Raw genomic sequence first — 7,948 nt, forward strand, 5'->3', positions numbered from 1 at the left:
CTGACACCTGGGCCTGGCATCAGGGTAACAGGCTTTGAGGAGTCACCCGGGGATAAGGAGCTCCATGCCCCACGGTTTCTGCAACCCAAGAAAGCCCAGGGTTGAATGGAAGGAATTGCACAGGGGCTGGCAAGGGATGAATGCTCAGTAACCGGTGTTACTCAGTCCAGCCTCTTCTTCCTTAAACCAAGGCTGATGGCCAGGAACATGTGGCAGAGTGGAAACTGGAAGCTGGGTGTGTCCTGGGTTCCCAGCCAAGACTTTTCCTGCTCTGTCAATTTGCTGGTGGAAAAGAACTCAAGGGATGTTGAAATCAACCTCCCTGTCACGCCACTGTGGCTATATGATCCAGTTACTCCAACTCTGACTGGGAACATCAGAGACATCCAGGCCCAGCCCAGAGGCACCAATTTTAGAGGTTGCAGGGCTAGGCCTTCTCAGAGGGAAGTGGTACATAGGCAGAGCTGACTGGCGGGAGGCACAGAGTGCCTGTGTTGGAGACACCCAAGAGGGTGGTATGCCTTAGGCTCCCTGTCCTCTGGGCTCTCTGGCTGGGCTAGGGAGGAGCCTCCCACCGTACTGACAGGTGTTTCGGTGACAGAGGTGGGGGAGGGAGTTGATATGGCTGCCATTGTCATTTATGTAGACAGGAAGTTCCCGAGTAGGATTTTTATATTTAGGGAACTATAAGAGTATAATAGCCAAGGCAGCCTAATCTAGACACTCAAACTTTACCACCTCATTTTGGTTATTCTGAGACACAGACACACACGCTGACAATTTTTAAGCATACCCCTAAAACATATCATATGATTTTATAGGTTATTTTTTATCAGATATTCAAGGAACAGAAATGTCTCATCATGTAAAACAAAAGCCTCCAAAGAGAAGAAGACTGGGGAGTGTGTCCCTTCTCGTCGTAGCAGACTAATAGCTCCCATAGATACTCACATCCTGCCCCGAGACCTGGTACTGTCCCTGAGGAAAGTGTCTGCAGCTGCATGGAAACCCAGAGAGAGGGAGATGGCCCGGATGGCTGTCTAGGTGAGGGCGATTGGCCCCTTGCCCTCATCAGTGAGAGGGGACAGGAAAGTGGTAAGGTGCTTGCTGGTTGGAAGGGGCCACATGCCCAGGAGCACAGTGGACCCTGTGAGATAGAAAAGGCCAAGCAAGAAGAAAGCCAGTGGGCCCTCCCAGGAGCCTTTGCTCTGCATATGGCCCTGGGTTGCCCCAGTGGCAACCAGGGAGATGAATTTTGGACACCTGACCTCAAGAACTACAAGGTAGCCGGGTGTGGTGGCACACACCTATAATTCCAGCACTAGGGAAGCTGAGGCAGGAGGATCGATCGCTGTGAGTTCGAGACCAGCCTGGGCTACATAGTGAGTTCCAGGTCAGTCTCAACTTTGTAGTGAGACCCTGTCTCAAAAAACAAAAACAAAACAAAACAAAACAAAACAAAAAAAACTCCATGGTAACAAATTTGTGTTATTCAAGTCGCCAAATTTACAGTAAATTGTCACAGCAGTGATAGAGTCTAAAATACTCTCTTAAAAGACTGGCATGACTTTGTGGCTAATTCACCTTCATCGCTGGGCCAAAATATCTGACACTTGTAACTGAAGGAGGAGAAGTTTATTTCAGCTCGTGTTGTAGTCACAGTCCTCAGGCTCTGAGGTGGGATGGCTTGGCAAAACGGGTGGAGCAGGAGAGCTGCTCAGGGCGTGGTGGACAGGGAACAGGCAGCAGAGACAAGGGAAGAGCGGGAAGGAGATAGAACCTTTCGGTCCACCGCTCCCGGACCTCCTCTTCCTCCAGACCACTTCCTCGCAGCAAGTCAGCCAGGAGCCCTGATAGCCAATCGCCTTCCCAAAGCCTCTTCTCTGATTGGATGGGCTTTCGCGGGACATAAACCACAGTGTATTGATATAAAATCTAAGACAGCAAGAGGACACAACAGTGTGAACTAATCTCATTCTTGAAAAGAGGTACAGACACTAAAAACAGATCTAGCAGGTATTAAAAAAATACAAAAAAAATACCCTCATTTTCAATTTGGGCTTATCTCGGGGATATGAGGAAATTTTAGCATTAGAAAAGTTATTAAAGTAATTCACCACCGTAATGAATAGAAGAAAAGCCACAAGATTCCTAATAGGTGAAAAAATGTGTTCAATAAAGTTTAAAACACATTTGTGATTAAAAACTAAAAGCTCTTGGGCCATAATAGAATAATTAGCTCTTTCGCTACAAATAGCCATAAAACTAGGCAAAATATTAATTACTGTTTTCAGATGCTGGGCAAAAGTAGCATATCACTGGGACTCCACAGAGAAGATAATAGAAAGCCCAGAGCCCCACAGTCGCCTGCCTGGGGGCCCTTTCCACAGCAGCACAAGGCAACAGCACAGCGGCCTTGGAGGGGAGCAGGTCTGTTGAGTCAAGAGGCAGAGTGGCACTCACGGCACAGCGGAGGCCAATGGGGAGGGATGCATGGAACAAAAGAGCTGTGCTCATCCACATAGGGGTCTCTGAATCCTTGAGCAAATACCGCCTGCGCACAGCGTAGTGAGATCTGCGAGCTTGGGCAGAGCCAAATGATTGGGGAGAGGAGGATGGCGGAGGTGCAGCTCTGGGGGCCAAGAGCTCTGGGATTCACACCAGTCAGAATGAGAAGCTGCAGGGGCCCTTGGAGCCCGTGGTGGTCACACAAAAAGGCTCAGTGGGCCCTGGCATACAGGCTGCACCCCATTCGGCAAAGCTTAGAGACAATCCTCAGAAACACCAAGGAGACTGGGAAGGAGATACCTGCCTCCACAAAAAATCCAGTATGCTAAGGAAGACGGCAAAGTCTTTATATTCCTCAGTGTTACACCCACAACGCCTGTGATCTAATGAAAGCACTGAACACGTGACAAGGACGTTGACCTCCTGAACCAACAAAAACAGAGCCAGAAGCCACAGAGATGGTGCAAATAATAACTTAGCACTCTGAAATGTGGTTAAAAATTTAAAGGAAAACATAAATGCATGGAAGGAACAAAGGAATAACAAGAATTTATGTTTAAGGGAAAACAAATAGGACTTGATAGAAGTTACAGAACTGAAAGGAGATGAGGGACTGGTATAGACCCTAAGGTCACCCTCCAGGACCCACCCAGGCACATCCAGATGTTGTTCCACCCATCCCCCAGGTGGCTTTCAAGTCAATAAGCTTTCCACCCCTGGTTATCCTGACAACCAAGCGATATGTAAAAACCAAACTATAGGTATATCTCCTTCAGCTATACGTAATCACCAAGTAAAGACAATAGCAAGTTCATAACTCCACCTAACATGACAGACCATCCTGTGCAAAATTTTTCTCTGGGTGATATTTACACCTGAAATTCCATAACTTAAAATTTTAATGTAGATTTAAAAATATTAAGGGACCAATATTAACTCCCTCAATGTTATGGCACATGGTATCTTAATATAGAGAAAGAAAACAAAGATATCTGCTTAAATATGTGTATATATGCACAAGTATATTAATAAGATAGGAAAGAAATACTTGTGACAACCACAATACTAGTTTCTGTCATGGGATGGTAGCTGCTATTTATAACTATCTTCTTCTACTACACATTCTGTATTCCCTTGGCCTTTAGCAAGCCCTTTAGTTCTTTCCCCAGTGGCAGAACCATACTTTTATTCTTGAAGGTCTGGGCTATTTGTCATCTTTCCTGGATTGGGTTGTTGCAGTTTCCCATTGATCTTAATAACAGGGCATGATAATGCAAGGAAGTGCCCTAAGTGATCTCCTGCACCCCTAAGTACCCTTCCTTATCTCCATCGTGGAGCAGATCATTGTTTTGTTTTGTTTTTCCAGTACTGGGGATCGAACTTAGGACCTTGTGCTAGTGAGGTAGGCACAGTGCCACTGAGCTAAATCCCCGGCCATTTGTGGAGCAGTTCAATTCCCTCTTGGCAGTCTGGATAAACTGTAACTCTTGACTCAGAGCATGAGGAGCCCAAAATTTCCAGAGGAAGTCTTAGCTTCCAGTTCAATGGAATCATTGTTTGTGCCTCCTTGTAGAAGCCTTTCCCCTCTGGAAGTAGGACTCCTAGGCCAGCAGAGCATAAGGTCATGGGAACAGAAAGCAGAAATTTTGCTGGGGTTAGTGGTGAGTGTTACCATTCCTATTTCTACCCTTGACTCGTGGACCCATGAATCCGGGGTATGAGAGAGACAATACCATATTGTGGGTGCGGATTCAGAGCGTATACAGGCTCAGGAGAATCTTTCCTCAGGCCTGCAAGACAGGAGGCGTGCCTTCCATCTGGTGCTGTAATTGCATCTTCCACAGGCCATCCGCCCTTCTATCAATCTAGCTGCTTCTGGATTTGGGGAACATGGGAAGACCAGTAAATCCCATGAGTATGAGCCCATTGCTTCACTGTAAAAGCCATGAAATGTGTTCCTTGGTCAAAAACAAGGCTGTGTGGAACTCCATGATGCGGATGAGGTAGCTGTACATCCGTAGGTGGTAGCTTTGGCAGCAGTATTAATGCAGGGACAGCACATTCATGCTGGCATAAGTGTCTATGCCACTAAGGACACAGTGCTGTTACGCCATAATGAAAGAGACCCAGCAGAGTCAGCTGGACCAGGTTACAGGCTGATGGTCTCCAGGAGACCGAGGAGTGGTGCCACATCAGGAGCTCGGTGTTGGTCTCTGCTGCTGTCATCTTGGGCATTCAGCAGTGGCTTAGCTGGGTCGGCCTTGCTGAGTGGGAGTCCGTGTTGCTGAGCCTGCGCATAACCTCCGCCTCGTCCACTATGGCCACTCTGCTCATGACCCCATTGGGCAGTGACAGGGCGGCGGTTGATCAATATCTACGGAATGGGCCATCCTATCCACTTGATTATTAAAGTCCTCTTCTGAGCTCACCTTTAAGTGAACATGGAATACAAATATTTTCACTCCACTTATATGGAGAGGTCTATTCACATATGGATTTTTCTTCTCCAAATGTTTTTGTTCCCAGTTCTCCAGTCATGTTCCCTCCAAGTCTCTGACCATTGAGCCAGACCATTGGCTTCAGCCCATGAATCAGCATAACAGTTGCACATCTGGCCATTTTTCCTTTTAGGCACAATGTATGACCAGGTGCCCTGCCCAAAGTTCGATGCACTGTGAAGATTTCCCTTCACCACTGTCCTTCAGGGATGCCCTGTGGGGCAGTAATGCTGCAGCTGTCCACTTGTGGGTGATGCACCCATGCTATCGCTGTGTCTAGATGGCTCCCCAGAGCCTCGTGTGGTCGTAGGTGGGGGAGGCGGCCAGATCTAGAGTGTGTAACACTGGAATTGATTCATAGTGCAATGCTAGGCTCATGGTGTAGGATTACGGGTGTGAGCGCTGCCCGTCCTAAGTAGTCTGGACAAGATAAAAAGGACAGAAAGACACTGCTAAGGTCCCCTTGTTGCTTTGCTATTGTCTGCCCACCATGAACTGTTTCTCCTTTGCAATGCCACCCTGCCATGCAGCTGACCAATTGTGGACTGAAACCTCTATAAACTGAGTTAAGTAAACCTTTCCCCCTTAACTTTGGGCATCAAATATTTTGTCTCAGCAAAGATAAAACTAACTAACACATGCACAGTGTGTGCAATCATCTGTAAACCAGGCCCTAGCCTTTTCTTCCTCTGTCAGCTGATCGTGATATACTCTGAGGTCCCAGGTGCATGCTGGGAGACAGAAGGTAATATAGCAGTAGTAGAAGTGGTGGACATTTGGGCAACTTCTTCATGTGACTTGCTTGTACCCTCAACCTGCTCTGGCTGGATCGTGTGTGTACTGCTTCCATTTACTGATGGACTGCTGCTAGGCATGTCCAACTTTATGACTTGGTGGATCAGATAATATCCAGCTCAGGATAGGCAGCTCAGGTCTCATGGTAACCTAGTATTCTGTGGTTAGGTGTTCAGTTTCCACTAAGGCCCAGTAGCAGGCCAAGAGCTATTTTTCAAAGTGAGAGTAGTCTGTAGCTTGCTCCAAATCCTAAAAGTCTCTGCTGCAGTTTGCCTCTGGGGGCTGCCAGAGACTCCAAAGAGCATCTCTACCTGCCACTGACACCTCAAGCACCATTGCATCTGCTGGATCACGTGGCCTGTGGCAGAACCTTCTCTTGTTCTGGGCCCCACTCAAAACTAGCAGCTTTCTGAGTCACTTGGTAAAGGGGCCAGAGGCTGAAGTGAGGAATGTGTTGCTTCCAAAATCCAAACAGGCCCATGTTATGACTCTGTCTGGATGTCCCCCCAGAAACTCATGCAGACATGGGTGGGGCTTTTTAGAGGTGGCTGGACCTTGAGGATGTGATGCTGAAATTGATTTCCGGTGCAGTGCTAGTATTGAGGGCACTAGGATTAAAGCTGTGAGTGCTTTTCACCCTATGTAGCCTGGATAAGGTATAAGGGACAGAAAGAGCTACTGTCATTCCTTATTGTTTTGCCACCTTCTGCCCTCCATGAACTCTTTCTCCTATGTGATGCCACCCTGCTGTGGAGCCAGCCAATTATGGGCTGATACTTCTCCAAAATGTGAGTTAAATAAACCTTTCCCCTTTTAACTTTGGGTGTGAGGTGTTTATCACAGTATGAGAGAAAAGTAATTAAGACAGCCTTACTTGTGCCACTTTTTTGGTTGTAGGGGGAGGCAGATGCAACAACTTATCTTTTACCTTAGAAGGGATATTTTTATATGCTCCATATCACTGGACTCCTAGAAATTTCAAGGGGGACCTTGAATTTTAGTTGGATTTATTTCCCATCCCCTGGGTCACAAATGCTTTGCTAACAAGTCCAAGGGATTGCTTCCTCCTGGTTACTTGGTCCAATCAGCATAACATCATCAATGTAATGAACCGGTGTGACACTTTCTGGGAGGGAAAGGTGCTCAAGGTCCCTGTGAATTAAGTCATGACACAGGGCTGGAGAGATAACCCTGAGGTAGGACAGTGAAGGTGTATGGCTGGCCTTGCCAGGTGAAAGCAAATTATTTCTGATGGGCCTTAAGGATAGGTATGGAGAAGAAGGCATTTGCCAAATCAATAGCTGCATACCGAGTACCAGGAAGTGTGTTCATCTGCCCAGGCGAGGAAACCATATCTAGTACAACTCTGCTCTGCAGTTGGAGATCTGCAGTGGCCACTTGATTCAGTTTCCAGTAATCCACTGTTATTCTCTAATACCCACCCACCTTATGCATGGGGCAGATAGGAGAATTAAACGGGGATCCAGTGGGGACCATCATCCCTGCATCTTTCAAGTCCTTGATAGTTGTGCTAATCTCTGTGATCCCTCCAGACATGTGCTACTGCTTTTGGTGTACTATTTTACCAGGCAAAGGCAACTCTAATGGCTTCTATTTGGCCTAACAATCATATCCTTCACGCTATAGGTTAAGGAGCCAAGGTGAGGTTCTGCCAGGTGAGGAGCTAAGCATATCAGCCCCAACTATGCGTTCTGGAACAGGGGGAATGACTACAGGATGGATTTGAGCACCCACTGGACCCACTGTGAGCCAGACCTTTGCTGAAACTTCACTGATCACTCGACCTCCATGAGGCTCTGCTGTTACTGGAGGGCTACGGTGATGTGTCAGAGGCAGTGTTAGCTCAGAACCAATGTTCCAGAAATGTCGGATCATTTCCCTTCCCCCAGTGTATGGTTACCCTGGTAAAATGCCCCAGGTCCCTTTGGGAAAGATGGGAGAATGACCGTATAAATTTTTGGTGATGCAGCAGGGTCCTTTCCCAAGGAGGCCCAACCTCCCCTTCCTTCAAGTGGTTCTGGGTCTGCAAACTGGCTCAAATCTGGGAAGTGGTTGAGGGGTTGTGATTCTCTGTAACTATGGTTTGAGATAGGGTTCTGTTCATTTGCCCTTACATTTTTCTGAAC

The 7,948-nt window shown here is 47.2% G+C and overlaps 1 pseudogene; it reads right to left on the reverse strand.

Annotated features, from left to right (window-relative positions):
- Nucleotides 1–4,700: 4,700 nt before the first annotated feature.
- Nucleotides 4,701–7,697, reverse strand: LOC117283419 (annotated as a pseudogene).
- Between the last annotated feature and the right edge of the window lie 251 nt (nucleotides 7,698–7,948).

The sequence above is a fragment of the Fukomys damarensis genome, unplaced genomic scaffold, assembly GCF_012274545.1.
Source record: "Fukomys damarensis isolate Sample0158 unplaced genomic scaffold, DMR_v1.0_HiC HiC_scaffold_26, whole genome shotgun sequence".
Classification (NCBI taxonomy): domain Eukaryota; kingdom Metazoa; phylum Chordata; class Mammalia; order Rodentia; family Bathyergidae; genus Fukomys; species Fukomys damarensis.